Source organism: Leucopleurus acutus (genome assembly GCF_964270905.1).
Source record: "Leucopleurus acutus genome assembly, chromosome: 6".
Classification (NCBI taxonomy): Eukaryota; Metazoa; Chordata; class Mammalia; order Artiodactyla; family Delphinidae; genus Leucopleurus; species Leucopleurus acutus.
In genome coordinates, this window is record NC_139149.1 from 90,390,520 (window position 1) to 90,407,707 (window position 17,188).

At 39.2% G+C, this 17,188-nt stretch overlaps 1 pseudogene across 1 annotated transcript; it reads left to right on the top strand.

Moving 5' to 3' along the window:
• Positions 1 to 15,455: 15,455 nt before the first annotated feature.
• LOC309962724 (centromere protein N-like) lies at positions 15,456 to 16,468 on the top strand (annotated as a pseudogene). Its single transcript has one exon. The product of its transcript is annotated as a centromere protein N-like (transcript).
• Positions 16,469 to 17,188: the final 720 nt, after the last annotated feature.

The window sequence follows — 17,188 nt, forward strand, 5'->3', positions numbered from 1 at the left end:
TTTTTAGTAGAAAGTTTTTTAGTCTTTTGATTATTTCTTCTCTTTGCCTTTCCCTCCATGTTCACCCCTTCCCAACAACGTATGTTTTTGGCACATAGCACCCACTGGAGTCCCCAGTTTAGAACTGGGTACGTAGTAGTATTTTGGTATTCCTGACTTACTTTGATATTGCGGGTATCAGTCTATGGCCATACCACCCTGAACACGCCTGATCTCGTCTGATCTCGGACGCTAAGCAGGGTCGGGTCTGGTTAGCACTTGGATGGGAGGCATTGTAGACATCACAGATTTCTTCACTGCCTCATGTTGTGTCTTTGAATTCCTGCTTCCCAACATCTGCACTTTTCTGTGAACCCATACCTCTCAGCAATGGGTGAGCCAACTTTTTCTATCAGTTTCCTATAACTAGAGAGAGCCCCAGGCCTAATGCTTGTCCTCAGTGTTCCCTGTATGAAGCTGTACCTAAGGGAGCTGAAGCCTTGGACATAGGAATGGAAGACCGGTAGGTATACAGCTGCAATTCTGCTCTCTTCACTGTGGCATTTTTTGTTTGTTTCAGTTCCATGGTGGTATTTATATTTATGTTTTTTAAATTTGTTTATTGAGGTATAGTTACATTATATTAGTTTCAGGTGTACAACATAGTGATTCGAAACTTTTATAGATTATACTCCATTTAAAGTTTTTATATAATACTGGCTATATTCCTTGTGCTGTACTCTATATCTTTGTACCTCATTTATTTTATACATAATAATTGTACTCCTTAATCCCCTATGTCTGTCTTGCTACAAACCCTTCCCCTCTCCCCACTAGTAACCACTAGTTTGTTCTTTATAACTGGGAGTCTTTTTCTGTTTTGCTCTATATGTTTGTTTTATTTTTAGATTCCACATATCAGTGATAACATAAAATATTTGTCTTTCTTTGTGTGACTTATTTCACTAAGCTTAATACCCTCCAGGCCCATCCATGTTATTGCAAGAGGCAAAATTTCATTCTTCTTTATGGCTGAGTAGTATTCCATTGTTTATATATACCACACCTTCATTATTCATTCACCTGTTGGTGGACCTTAGGTTGCTTCCATGTCTTAGCTATTATAAATAATGTTGCTATGAACACTGGGGTGCCTGTATCTTTTCAAATTAGTGCTTTTGTTTTTTTCAGATGTATACCCAGGAGTGGAATTGCTGGGTCAAATGGTAGTTCTATTTTTAGTTTTTTGAGGAACCTCCATACTCTTTTCCACAGTGGCTGTACTAATTTACATTCCCACCAACAGTGTACAGGAGTTCCCTTTTCTTCAGATCCTCGCCAAAATTTATTTGTGGTCTTTTTGATGATAGACTTTCTGACAGGTGTGAGGTGATATCTCACTGTGGTTTTGACTCACATTTCTCTGATGATTAGCAATGTTGAGCATCTTTTCATGTGCCTGTTGACCATCTGTATGTCTTCTTTGGAAAAATGTCTAGTCAGGTCTTCTGCCCTTTTTAAAATGGGGTTATTTGGTTTTTTTTATATTGAGTTGTATGAGCTGTTTATATATTTTGGCTGTTAACTCCTTATCAGTCATATCATTTGCAAATACTTTCTCCCATTCAGTAGATTGCCTTTTTTAATTTTTTCAACAGTTTTCTTTGCTGTGCAAAAAAGATTTTGAGTTTAATTAGGTCCCATTTGTTTATTTTTTGCTTTTGTTTCCTTTTTTGAACTCAATTATATCATTTTGATTTTCCCTTTTCATATCCTATTTATTATTACTGTGTTTGGGACGGGTGTGGGCACTAAAGGTGGGAGGGTTTTATCAGAGCCTGAAGCTGCTTCACCACTTGACCAGACATGAGTCGCTTACTTCTTTGGGACTTATGTGATCAAATATTACTTCATTCCTCTTTTGATTCCTCTTCATACTTCAAACCTCAAAGAACTCTCTCCTCCAGACATTGAATAAATATTCTACTTTGTCTGAAGATTTTACTCTTTTATTTTAATCATTTGTTTTAAAATTCTACTTAGAACACATTTTATTATAAAGTATGGAACGAGGAACTTCTTAAAGAGCTAAAATCTTCTCAAAACCATTTATTGGAAAGTCCCTTCTTTTCTCATTATCATTTCCTAAAGTATTATATATAAGATTTATTTCTAAACTATCTTTTCTGTTCCATTAATTTACCTCTCTAGTCATCTTCCAATAGCATTCTGATTTAATTATTGCAGCTTTTATATGTTTTAGTATATCAGACAGACCTAATCCCACTGCATTATTCTTTCTTTTTACAAAATATGTTTTAATTCATGTCTCAATAAACTTTACTTCCTTTTTTTTTTTTTTTTTTTTTTGCAGTACGCGGGCCTCTCACCACTGCGGCCCCCTCACCACTGCGGCCCCCCAGTCGCGGAGCACAGGCTCCGGACGCGCAGGCCCAGCGGCCACGGCCCATGGTCCCAGCTGCTCCGCGGCACACGGGATCCTCCCGGACCGGGGCAGGAGCCCACGTCCCCGGCATCGGCAGGCAGACTCCCAACCACTGCACCACCAGGGAAGCCCTACTTCCTTTTTTTAATTAAAAAAATCACATTGGAGGGGCTTCCCTGGTGGCGCAGTGGTTGAGAGTCCACCTGCCGATGCAGGGCACACGGGTTCGTGCCGCGGTCCAGGAGGATCCCATATGCCGCGGAGCGGCTGGGCCCGTGAGCCGTGGCCGCTGGGCCTGCGCGTCCGGAGCCTGTGCTCCGCGACTGGGGGGCCGCAGCGGTGAGAGGCCCGGGTACCGCAAAAAAAAAAAAAATCACATTGGAATTTTTATTAGTATTTGCATTAAACCCACATATTAATTTGAAGAAATTTTGCAGAAGTATGCATGCATTAATTTATCATTTTTAAAATCTCCCATTAAAATGTTTTTTCTTTTCATGTCATATTCCTTTTTTAAGGTAATTCTAGTTTTTTAATTGCTTTCTCTCCCTTTTCCATTATTTTTAAAAATAGTAATTCGTGGTCCATAGGACAACTCTATCTTGTTGCTGCTTCCTATGTTGGCTGGCATTTCTATCTCTTTTTTCTTACTAGTGAACGCATTTACAGGCATGAATGTAACTGATTCTGAAAGAGTTCCTTGCCCTTTTCAAAAAACTGTGTTCAAGTTTTATTTGATAAGCTGTTAATAGTTTTTAGTTAAGTAGTTTTTAAGTTTTTATTCCTCATTACAAAAGCTGTAACCCTTAATTACAGGAAATTATGAAAACCCAAGAGAGGGGGAAATTTCAACTTGGAGATTATGTACAGGTTGCTTTATAGATGCCTTTTCTTTGAAGATGTACCTTGAAAAATAGATAATTTGACAGTGGGACTGGGAGAAAAGGAAAGATAGAAGGGCAGTCTAGAGGGCAAAAAAGGTTTGGAGATAAAAACCTTCAGCATGGCTCACAGGACATTGCTGGGTTCATGGAGTAAGGATGGACATAGATAAGACTGGAGGTGAGCTGGGATGAGATTTTGGAGATCTTGAATGTTAGGCTAAGGAGTTTGGCATTTATATTCTGCAGGAAGTGAAAAAAATCCAAGTCCCACCTTTGTCCTTAAAAAATCTCAACTTCCGGAACACAAAATTCCTGTAAAGCTCTTTTTGTACTACAGCACATAGAAGTACAATGTTATATTTGAGAATCACTATTTGTTCATTTCCTGCAAGACATGTTTGAATGTAAAATGGGAGGAAAAGCCTTGTATTTAAGTTCCTTCCTGATTTTTTTTCCCCAAAGGGAAGGGGGAAAGTTACAAATTCATCCTCTACGATTGAACACAAGCAAAACTCCACCTCTGTGCCCAGCTGTAAAACACAGTCACAGAAATGGCACAATAACTATGAAGTCAGAAAAAGTAGTATATTGCTGGGAGAGCAAATTTCTAATCAGTAAAGATTCTTTGTAATGTTATCTGAAACCTGAGAGGTCTGCAGTTTTGGCTGTTTGCCCAGTAAATTGAAAGGACTTTTTTTTTTTAATCTGGGGTTTAATTTTTCTTGGTCTAAGGCCCTCTCTGTCACTAGTGGTGAGTCAGAAGGAATGCCTGAAATAGTTCATGTGCAGCTTTTTACGTTCATGTCTGATCTTCCTTGGATGGCCAGAACTGTTTATTGTTCATCTATTTATTTCACAAAAACCAGCAAAGTGTTCATATATTAATAGTGTGCTGAATTGTATAAAAAGATTTCAACTCATCTGTCAAAAATGTGAGACAACAAATAGCATTGTGTGATGTGTATTTTGATGTGAACTTTAGGCTGGTAGTTAGAATCATAAGTACAAAAGTAACCAGGAAGTTTTCTTATCCCTTTTCCTTGACTGGGAAGAATTGCCCAGTGAATGCTATTAGCCAATGAAGAAAGTTCTGATAAAGATATTTTTTCAAAATAGTAATAGAAAGTAAAAACACTTACTTACAGAAAGTGGTCATCATAAACTAAAAAGACAGAATTACACATGGAATAGTGATATCCATCTTTGGGCATAAGATAGAATAACAGAAGCCCCCTCTCCAAAACTCTTAAAAGAATGAAAAATGTCAGGCAGTAAATAATGCGCTAGTGGTGTGCAAACTAAGGCAGACCACAGATTCTGAAGAATATCCTGAGGTAGAATGAGAGGGTTTTCCCACTTCTCACTTCTACCCTACCCTCTGTAGACCATTGTGGCCTCTGGAGCACTCCTCAGAGGTGCCGTTTGTGTTTCTGGAAGAGCTTCTATTGTCCATACACACAGGTACCAAATCACAAGAGCATGAGAAGCTGGGCAGAAAGAGTCCAGGAAAAAATGTTGCTAAAGTTATCATTGACACCAGCCCAAAGAGAATACGTAAAGACCCCTTGCCCTAGATGTGTTTGTAGGAAGTAAGTTGGTATTGCTCTAAACTAAAGAAACCGATGGGGCTCTGGAACATTTCCTCCCTGGAGCTCCTGGACATGCTTTATCTTTTCATCATTGCCATATATTTCGCCTCAACCATTGTTCAGTGTTGGATTGGAAAGTAGCTTAAGACACAGTTCTTAAAGTTAGATTGGTGATTGCCAGGGGCTGGGGGGTGGGGGAAATGGGGAGATGTTGGTCAAAGGATACAAACTTCCAGTTATAGGTGAATAAGTTCTGGGGAGCTAATGTCCCAGTTAGCAATACTGTATTGTGTACTTGAAAATTGCTAAGAGAGTAGATCTTAAATGTTTGCACACCAAATAAATGGTAATCATGTTAGACGATGGATGTGGTAATTAACCTTATTATGGTAATCATTTTGCAATATATATATATATGTATATCATATAATCATATTGTACACAAACTAACACAATGTTATATGTTAATTATGTCTCAATAAAGCTAAAAAAATGACATGGCTGTCAATTTCTTATGGTCTTGTGGAGATTCATGTATTCATTCAATGTATATGCAGCACCTGTGTGCCATGAATGTACGACCAGAAGGCAGAGTGTTTGCCAAATGAGAGGCGCAGCTACTATATGCAATGGGATTTAGGAAGCTATCTTTATAAGCCGATGGCCTGGGAAGGCTTTACCAAAGGACTCATGATTTGACTGGGACTTGTGGAATGGGTAGGGTTTGAACTGGAAGAGAAGGAGAAAGTTATAGCTGGAAGTGTGGAGGCCTGAGTAGGAGACCTGAGAGAACTCAAGCAAGGAAGTGAGGTTTAGGCCAGGTTGGGAATACCTGGGAGTTAAGAAATATGGGAGGAAAGGGAAAGTGTGGTAGGCAGAATAATGCATGCTGACCCCAGAGATATCCATGACCAAATATGTCAACTTACACAGCAAAAGGGACTTTGCAGATGTGAGTTATGGAACTTGAGATGGGGAGTTTATCCTGGATTATGTGGGTGGGCACAATGGAATCACAAGGGTCCTTAGATATAAGAGGAAGGCAAGAGGGTCAAAGAAGATGTGACCACGGAAGCAGAGCTTGGAGGGATGGAAAGAAGGGGGCCACGAGCCGTGGACGGCAGGTAGCCTCCAGAAGCTGAAAAGGCAAGGAAATTGATTCTCCCCTGGAGCCTCCAGAGGGAATACAGTCCTGCCAACACCTTGATCTTAGCCCAGTGAGACCCATGTTAGACTCCTAACCTTCACAACTGTAAGCTATCACAGTGTGTTGTTTCAGACCACTGTGTGTGGTAATTTGTTACAGCAATGACAGGAAAGTCATACAAAAGAAAAGTAACGTTAAAGAATTAATGTAAAGCACTTCATATTAATCCTTTAAAAAATATTCACAGGGGCTTCCCTGGTGGCGCAGTGGTTGGGAGTCTGCCTGCCGATGCAGGGGACAAGGGTTCGCGCCCCGCTCCGGGGCGGGGGTCGGGGTCGGGCTCGGGGTCGGGGTCGGGGTCGGGGTAGGGGGGGTCCCGGTGTCCCACATGCCGCGGAGCGGCTGGGCCCGTGAGCCATGGCCGCTGAGCCTGCGCTTCCGGAACCTGTGCTCCGCAACGGGAGAGGCCACAACAGTGAGAGGCCCGCGTACCGCAAAAAAAAAAAAAAAAAAAGAAAAAAAATTCACAATATCGTAACAAAGCTGGAACTACTCTTACAGCCATTTTACCAGGAAGAAAGTGAGGCTTGGAGAGGTTGTGAAATTGCCCATGGCCTCACACATAGTAAACTGCAACTTCTCCCTGTAGTGGATCCTGAGTGGGGAAAGGGAGTTTGTCCAGAGGTAGGGCAAAAAGAAGTGAGGGGGGAAAAGTGCCAAAGAGAGAGAGAAGGACAAAGGAAAGTGTGTGTGTGTGTGTGTGTGTGTGTGTGTGTGTGTTGCGAGAGTGTCAATAAAGATAAACTTTGTTTACTTCTATCAATACTTCGGCTACGATGTCCAGGCTCAGTTGAGTCCCCACCTTGGTTGTTTTTAATGAAGGGGCCAGTCAAACGTTTTTCCCATTGATTTGATCTAATCACTTTTCTTTCCAAATGTTAAAATTTGAATTTCCATTTCTTTTAAACAAATCTGTAGAATAATTTAAAACGAAAATTCTTTTTTCACTGTGGATATCCTGCACCATGTTAAAAATGGATCATTAAAACAAAAATTTTATGCTATGTGAATTATATCTCAATTTTAAAAAAATTTAGACTATGTAGTTAAGATCCCTAGAAGGAATTAAAGTAAATGTTAAAATTTAACCTAAGGTCAAAGCTAGAGTCACTTTTTAACCAAAGGTTACCTCCTACACAGCATGTCAAGTGAAAATTATCCTGGAAAAGGTGTTGAATTGCCCAGAGTACAGCAATAATCAAGATTAGTCTAGTCTTTACCATTTCTTAGTGAATTCAGTGCAGCCAGTTCTTCCTACAGCATTGGAGTCCATCACCGTTTCTATTGTTAGGCAACAGATGAGGTTGTTGGGCTTGCATTTCAGCTCTAGGTTGTAGGAAAAATACAATTTGAGTGTGCACAGTTGACTTGGCAGAAATTAAAGACATATATGTGCAGTTTCTCTGTATGATTCAATTCTACTATCTACTTCATACAATTTCATCTAATCCCTTTCCTCACTTCTATTTACTTTATAATTAAATTCTACTATCTAGTCCTAGTGAACCATAACATTCCTTCTGTACATAATACATGCCCCTGCAAAAACACAAAATCATCGTTCTTCCACATAGATATACATAACCTTGACATTTTCATATATTTCTTTATAATCATTTTTCCATATTTTAAAACACACTTGAGATCATCATGTACAAATTGTTACACATTTTCAATGTTTTTAGTTTTCTGATATTATAGCTAATGCTACAGTGGACATATATGAACACACTTCTTGGCCTTTCTGACTGTACTTGTTCATTTTTTAAACTTTTGAAATAACAGGTTTAAATTTTGAAACAATTACAGGAAGGTTGAAAGTACAATTCAAAGAATTTTATTTTCTTTAGTCATTTGAGAATAAGTTATCAATGCCGCATCACCCCTGAATATTTCTCTGTGTGCTTTCCTACAAATAACACTCTCCCACTTAACCATAGAATAACAACCCGAATCCAGAACTTAACATCGATACACTACTACTGTCTAATAATTTATAGTCTCCATTCAAGTTTGGCCAATTGTTCCAATAATTCCTTTATAGCAAAAGCATCCAATTCAGAGTCAGGTATTACATGCAGTTGTCATGTCTCTGTATAGTTTTCCTATATATTGGAACATTGGTTCAGTCTTTTCTTGATCTCATGGTCTTGACACTCTGGAAGAGTACAGGCCTGTTATTTTTTTATTTTATCAATTTGGGTTTAATTTATATTTCCTCATGTTTAAGCCGAAATTTATTATGAATATTTGGCAAGAAAAACAGAACTAATGCTGAGTTTTACTCTTTGCCGTCTACCAGGTCGTATGTGATTTACATTTGTCCCATTACTGATGATGTTCACTTTGACCATTTGATCAAGGTGGTGTCTGCCAGGCTTCTTCACTGTAAAATTATTCTTTTCCCCTTTGTAATTAATAAATACTTTGTGGGGAGGTACTTTGGAACTATGAACATATTCTGTTTCTCATCAAACTTTTAATTTACTCACTCATTCATTTAGATCAGTATGGACTCATAGATTCATGTTTTATTCATGGATTATAATCCATTGTTATCATTATTTATGTCCACGTTCAGTTTGTCCCCGATTTGGCAACTGGGAGCCTGTTCAAGTTGGCTTGTGTCCTTTTGACATGTCTTCTTTATTTTTTGAAAACCTCTTTGTTTTCTGGTACAACAAAATATTCTAGGATTGCCTTGTACTTTTCTTGCACCGGCCCTGGAATCAGCCACTTCTCGAAGGAAAATTGATTCCCTTTAGTGGAAAATGGTATTTAGAAGCCAAGACCTGGGTGCTACATGTATTCATTGCTATTGGGATGTTGCTGGCCAGTAGACAGCATACAGGTATACACACAGGCAGACATTTCCATCTAGAATTATTTCTCTAGTTATATATTAAAAAGTATAAGTTCACACTGACACACCTAATTCCAATCCAATATCTTTTTATATTGTTCTCCACTAGGAAAAACCAGGCTTCTATTATCTTTAAAACATTTGCTTATTTGATCAATTTTCTATATATAACTATAAGTGGATTGAATGGTGGTCCCCAAAATTATATGTCCACATCCTAGCCCCTGGAACCTATGAATGTGACCTTACTTGAAAAAGGGGTCTTTGCAGATGTAATTAAGATCTTAAGGTGGGATTATCTTGGATTATCTGGGTGGAACTTAAATCCAATGGCAGGTGTCTTTATGAAAAACACACACAGAGAAGAGAGACACACAGGGAGAAGAGGGGAAGGCCATACAAGGACAGAGGCAGAGATTGGACTTCTGCAGCCACAAGCCATCTGACGCTGGAAGGATTCTCCCCTAGAGCCTTTGGAGCTAGCACCGCCCTGCAGACACCTTGATTTTCTAAGAACCTCACGCCTCCTCTGCTGCCCCATCTCCCGTGCTAGTGCCCTCTTTCTCTGCTCCAGCTCTGACTCCCCAGCTCAAGCCACTTCCCACCTTCTTCATGGATGCCCTTCTCACCCACTGGAACTCCACACCCAACAGCAGGCCACCCTCTGTGTGGAAGCCCTCCTCGTAATGTTGCCAGATAAAATACAGGATGTCCAGTTAAATTTGAATTTCAGATAAACTACAAACAATTCATGCAAGATTTGAGACATATTTATACTAAAAAATTATTCATTGTTTATCTGAAATTCAAATTTAATAGGGTGTCAAGTTTTGTTTTATTGGCTTTTTTTTCCCTTGGCTAAATCTGGCAACCCTACCTCCTTACCCTAAGACCTCCACCTCCATGGAATGGCCTCTATACTCCACTGGGACTCTGCATTTGCACAGGGCTGCCCCTCTGATGGGCACCCTTTCCTCTCTGCTCCGACTCTGGTGCCCCATGCTGGGCCATCATGGCTCCCCACACTCCACCCCTACTACCACAGGCACATGCCTTGCTTTTTCCCACCTAATAGCTTTAGGACTGAATTGTTTAGGAAGAGAAGGGAAAGGAAGGGAAGGGAATGGAATAGAAGAGGACGAGAAGTCTGATTATACTTTTCAGTCTGCTTCATATTCTCCCTATAACAGAATACTTTTTATGTGAAGAAATGGGCTGTATTAGGGTTCTCCAAAGAGAGAGAACCAATAGGATGGATGGATGGATTGATAGATGGATGGTTAGATAGATAGATAGATGATAGATATACTGAAGATATTTATTATATGAATTGGCTCACACAGTTTTGGTGGCTGAGAAGTCCCACAATCTGTCCTCTGCACGCTGGAGAACCAGGAAAGCTGGTGGAATAATTCAGTTTGAGTCCAAAGGCCTGCAAAGTGGAAGGGGGTGTGGGTGGGATGGAAGGGTAGGAGTGGGCACTGCTGTAAGTCCTGGAATGTGAAGGCCCAAGAAGCAGGAGCTTTAATGTCTGGGGTCAGGAGAAGACGGGCATTCAAGCTCAAAAAGAGAAAGCTGAGATTTTGCCCTTCCTTTGCCTTTTTTATCCTGTTCGGACCCTCAGTGGATTGGACGATGCCCACCCACAATGGTGAGGGCAGATCTTTACTCAATCTACTCAACCAAATGCTAATCTCTTTCGGAGACATTCTCACAGACACACCCAGAAATAGTGTTTTACCAGCTACCTGGGCATCCATTAGCCCAGTCTAACATTTCATGATCTAACATAAAATTAATCATCACATTGCCTACGTGAAGATTTGATAGCCCTTTGTCAGTCACTAAATGGAAAATAAATTGTGTTTCTTAAGGATTACTTGAGGATAGTGAGATTTTAAAAGACTCAAATGCTAGGAGAAATAGCATTTGAAGGGTGTCCAGTGTCTTATCTTTTGATCTCCTCATCATTTTTCAGATGCGGTCTTTGTTGATGCCTCTCATCTCTTTATATTGTGTCTACTCTGGATTTTTATGAGATTTCTGAATAAGAACCCATAAGCACCAAACTCTAAAGTTCCCACTTTTTCTCACAACTGTCATTGCCTCAGCCTCAACCAATCCTTTGATTTTAAACAAAAAGTGGGGAAGATTTAAAAGAGTTCTAGCAAGCAAAATAAAAATAAATAAGGAAACACAAGCTTTAAATGATACATTAAACAAGATGGACTTAATTGATACTTATAGGACATTCCATCCAAAAACAACAGAATACACTTTCTCCTCAAGTGCTCATGGAACATTCTTCAGGATAGATCATATCTTGGGTCACAAATCAAGCCTTGCTAAATTTAAGAAAATTGCAATCGTACCAAGTATCTTTTCTGACCACAACACTATGAGACTAGATGTCAATTAAAATCTGTAAAAAATACAAACACGGGCTTCCCTGGTGGCGCAGTGGTTGAGAGTCCGCCTGCCGATGCAGGGGACACGGGTTCGTGCTCCAGTCTGGGAAGAACCCACATGCCATGGAGCTGCTGGGCCCGTGAGCCATGGCCACTGAGGCTGCGTGTCCGGAGCCTGTGCTCCGCAACAGGAGAGGCCACAACAGTGAGAGGCCTGCGTACCGAAAAAATAAATAAATAAATTTTAAAAATACAAACACATGGAGGCTAAACAATACACTACTAAATAACCAAGAGATCACTGAAGAAATCAAAAAGGAAATCAAAAAATACCTAGAAACAAATTACAATGAAAACAAGACAACCCAAAACCTATGGGATGCAGCAAAAGCAGTTCTAAGAGGGAAGTATATAGCAATACAATCCTACCTCAAGAAACAAGAGACATCTCAAATAAACAACCTAACCTTACACCTAAAGCAATTAGAGAAAGAAGAACAAAAATCCCCCAAAGTTAGCAGAAGAAAAGAAATCATAAAGATCAGATCAGAAATAAATGAAAAAGAAATGAAGGAAAAAAAATAGCAAAGATCAATAAAACTAAAGGTGGTTCTTTGAGAAGATAAACAAAATTGATAAACCATTAATTAGCCAGAGTCATCAAGAAAAAAGGGGAGAAGACTCACATCAATAGAATTAGAAATGAAAAAGGAGAAGTAACAACTGACACTGCAGAAATACAAAGGATCATGAGAGATTACTACAAGCAACTATATGCCAATCAAATGGACAAGCTGGAAGAAATGGACAAATTCTTAGAAAAGCACAGCCTTCTGAGACTGAACCAGGAAGAAATAGAAAATATAAATAGACCAATATGAAATTGAAACTGTGATTAAAAATCTTGCAACAGACAAAAGCCCAGGACCAGATGGCTTCACAGGCGAATTCTATCAAACATTTAGGGAAGAGCTAACACCTATCCTCCTCAAACTCTTCCAAAATATAACAGAGGGAGGAAAACTCCCAAACTCATTCTACGAGGCCACCATCACCCTGATACCAAAAGCAGACAAAGATGTCACAAAGAAAGAAAATTACAGGCCAATATCACTGATGAACACAGATGCAAAAATCCTCAACAAAACACTAGCAAACAAAATCCAACAACACATTAAAAGGATCATACACCATGATCAAGTGGGGTTTATCCCAGGAATGCAAGGATTCTTCAATATACGCAAATCAATCAATGTGATACACCATATTAACAAATTGAAGAATAAAAACCATATGATCATCTCAATAGATGCAGAAAAAGCTTTCTACAAAATTCAACACCCATTTATGAAAAATCTCTCCAGAAAGTAGGCATAGAGGGAACTTACCTCAACATAATAAAGGCCATAGATGACAAACCCACAGCCAACATTGTTCTCAATGGTGAAAAACTGAAACCATTTTGTCTAAGATCAGGAAAAAAAAAAGGTTGTCCACTCTCATCACTATTAATCAACATTGTTTTGGAAGTTTTAGCCACAGCAGTCAGAGAAGAGAAAGAAAAATAGGAATACAAATCGGAAAAGAAGTAAAGCTGTCACTGTTTGCCGATGACATGATACTATACATAGGGAATCCTAAAGATGCTACCAGAAAACTACTAGAGCTAATCAATGAATTTGGTAAAGTAGTAGGATACAAAATTAATGTACAGAAATCTCTTGCATTCCTATACACTAATGATGAAAAATCTGAAAGAGAAATTAAGGAAACACTCCCATTTACCACTGCAACAAAAAGAATAAAATATCTAGGAATAAACCTACCTAAGGAGACAAAAGACCTGTATATAGAAATATAAGACACTGATGAAAGAAATTAAAGATGATGCAAACGGATGGAGAGATATACCATGTTCTTGGATTGGAAGAATCAACATTGTGAAAATGACTATACTAGCCAAAGCAATCTACACATTCAATGCAATCCCTATCAAACTACCAATGGCATTTTTCACAGAACTAGAACAAAAAATTTCACACTTTGTATGGAAACACAAAAGACCCTGAATAGCCAAAGCAATCTTGAGAAAGAGAAACAGAGCTGGAGGAATCAGGCTCCCAGACTTCAGACTATACTACAAAAGCTACAGTAATCGAGACAGTATGGTACGGGCACATAAACAGAAATATAGATCAATGGAACAGGGTAGAAAGCCTAGAGATAAACCCACGCACATATGGTCACCTTATTTTTGATAAAGGAGGCAAGAATATACAGTGGAGAAAAGACAGCCTCTTCAATAAGTGGTGCTGGGAAAACTGGACAGCTACATGTAAAAGAATGACATTAGAACACTCCCTAACACCATACACAAAAATAAACTCAAAACGGATTAAAGACCTAAATGTAAGGCCAGACATTAAAAACTCTTAGAGGAAAACATAGGCAGAACACTCTATGACATACATCACAGCAAGATCCTTTTGACCCACTTCCTAGAGAAAGGGAAATAAAAACAAAAATAAATAAATGGGACCTAGTGAAACTTCAAAGCTTTTGCACAGCAAAGGAAACTATAAACAAGACGAAAAGACAACCCTCAGAATGGGAGAAAATATTTGCAAATGAAGCAACTGACAAAGGATTAATCTCCAAAATTTACAAGCAGCTCATGTAGGTCAATATCGAAAAAGCAGACAACCCAATCCCAAAGTGGGCAGAAGACCTAAATAGACATTTCTCACAAGAAGAAATACAGATTGCCAACAAACCCGTGAAAGGATGCTCAACATCACTAATCATTAGAGAAATGCAGATCAAAACTACAATGAGGTATCACCTCACACCAGTCAGAATGGCCATCATCAGAAAGTCTACAAACAATAAATGTTGGAGAGGGTGTGGAGAAAAGGGAACCCTCTTGCACTGTTGGTGGGAATATAAATTGATACAGCCACTATGGAGAACAGTATGGAGGTTCCTTAAAAAACTAAAAATAGAACTACCGAATGACCCAGCAATCTCACTACTGGGCATATACCCTGAGAAAACCATAATTTAAAAAGAGTCATGTACCACAATGTTCATTGCAGCTCTATTTACAATAGCCAGGACATGGAAGCAACCTAAGTGTCCATCGACAGATGAATGGATAAAGAAGATGTGGAACATATATACAATGGAATATTACTCAGCCATAAAAAGAAATGAAATTGAATTATTTGTAGTGAGGTGGATGAACCTAGAGTCTGTCATACAGAGTGAAGTAAGTCAGAAAGAGAAAACAAATACCGTATGCTAACACATATATATGGAATCTAAAAAAAAAAAAAAAAAGGTTCTGAAGAACCTAGGGTCAGGACAGGTATAAAGACGCAGACGTAGAGAATGGACTTGAGGACACGGAGGGGGGAAGGGTAAGCTGGGACGAAGTGAGAGAGTGGCATGGACATATATACACTACCAAACGTAAAATAAATAGCTAGTGGGAAGCAGCCACATAGCACAGGGAGATCAGCTCGGTGCTTTGTGACCACCTAGAGGGGTGGGATAGGGAGGGTGGGAGGGAGACGCAAGAGGGAGGAGATATGGGGATATATGTATATGTATATATATAGCTGATTCACTTTGTTATAAAGCAGAAACTAACACACCATTGTAAAGCAATTATACTCCAATAAAGACGTTAAAAATAAAATAAAAATTAAAAGATAAAAGATATCCAGTATATCTGCTAAATACTGAAAATAAATCAATAATCCCACCCACAGTTATTCTTTCTGCCAAGTTCAGGTGTTCTCTTCTTTCGTCTACCCCAGACCATCCTTATCAACATTATATGCCAGCCACTCATCAGAGTCATGACCTTGGAGATCTGCTTTTCTATTCTTTTTTTAAAATTTAATTTATTGGGGAGCAGCTGATGAAGAGAGAGCCGGCCGGCGATGTGGGACGGTAAGAGAACCCCTGGGGGCATGGCATCGGGCCCCCAAGTGTGGCGGGAGCCTTGAAGAAGCCTGGTTCCACGCCTTTGAAGCGACTCTTTCGCGACTGCTGCAAGTCCCAATGCCAAAGAGATGGATGAAACTGTTTCTGAGTTTTTCAGGAGGACCATCTTGAAAATCCCAATGACTGAAATGATGACAATACTAAAACCTGGAATTTTTTGTCTGAAAATCAACTGCAGACTGAAAACTTCCAGCAGAGAAAGGAATCTCTTGTTCAGGACTTGGCTCTGCCTTGTGAGGAGAATCGTGCAAGTCTCAATGATGCAGCCCTTTTAGACATCATTTATACTCAATTTCATCGGCATCAGAAAGTTTGGGATGTTTTTCAGATGAGTAAAGGACCAGGTGAAGACATTGACCTTTTTGATATGGAACAATTCAAAATTCTTAAGAAAAATCTTAAGAGAGCATTAAAAAATGTGACAGTCAGCTTCAGAGGTGCCGAGGAGAATGCAGTATGGATTCGAATTGCCTGAGGAACACAGTATAGAAAGCCAAACCAGTACAAACCTGCTTACGTGGTGTATTATTCCCAAACTCCATATGCCTTCACTTCTTCCTCCCAAGTGAAAAGCAATCTACCCCTTCTGGGTCAGGCACTGACAATTGCTAGCAAACACCATCAGACTGTGAAAATGGACCTCAGAAGCCAGTATCTGGACGCTTTTAAGGCTAATGTTTTTAAACAGTATAATCAGACCTTTGAAACTCAACTCTACTACACCTCTACAAGAAAGAAGCCTTGAGCTAGATATAAATATGGATTCAAGGATCATTCATGAAAGCAAAATAGAAAAAGAGAGAGTCCAGAGAGTGACTCAAGAAATTTTTGGAGACCATCCACAACCAAGACTAGAATTTGCACAATACAAGCTTGAAACGAAATTCAAAAGTGACTAAATGGGGGCATCCTGGCTGAGAGAGAAGAACCCCTCCAGTGCCTGGTTAAGTTCTCTAGCCCCCATCTTCTGGAAGCACTGAAATCCTTAGCGCCAGCCAGTATCGCAGATGCACAACTTTCTCCAATGCTCACTTGCATACCCAATAAGGCAATGAATTATTTTAAAATTAGAGATAAATAAGATGTATGTGGTTCTGTAAGCACAGCATCCTTGACTGTATTGCATATGCATTTTAGTTCATGACTGGCTGGAGAGCTTCTATCTGCAAACTTGTTTTAGAGATTCATCCTTGATATTGATGTTTGAGAAATGTTCAGTATAATTCTTGGGACTGATTCTTTCCTCCTCTTGCAAAGCATAGCAGTTGTGGGACTTTAAGATGTGACAGGATGTCTTTTTTTCTCACTCCTGTCTCTCCTCAGTCCTGGGGAGGCCTGGTTCCAGTTGCTGGTTTCCAGGGATTTTCTCTTAAGCCTTGGATCACAGAAAGAAGCACCAAGAAACTATACCCAACTCAAACCTTTCTAGGAGAATCGTAAAATGGGTCCATTCGAAAGGTAGAATTGGACCCATTAAGTTATTATAGCAGGAGGTAGCCTATCAGTTGATTCAGCTATATAAAGTAATGATTTCATTGTAAATATGATACTTCTTATCATCTATTTTATCATACATATGGCATTTGAACTGACCGATAATAACAGGTTTGTGAATAAAGATATTTGAAAACGAGTAACAAAAAAAATAAACAAAAAATTTATTTTATGGAAGTATAGTTGATTTATAATGCTGTGCTAATTTCTGCTGTACAGCAAAGTGATTCAGTTATACATGTATATATTCCTTTCCATATTCTTTTCCAGTATGGTTTATCACAGGATATTGACTATAGTTCCCTGT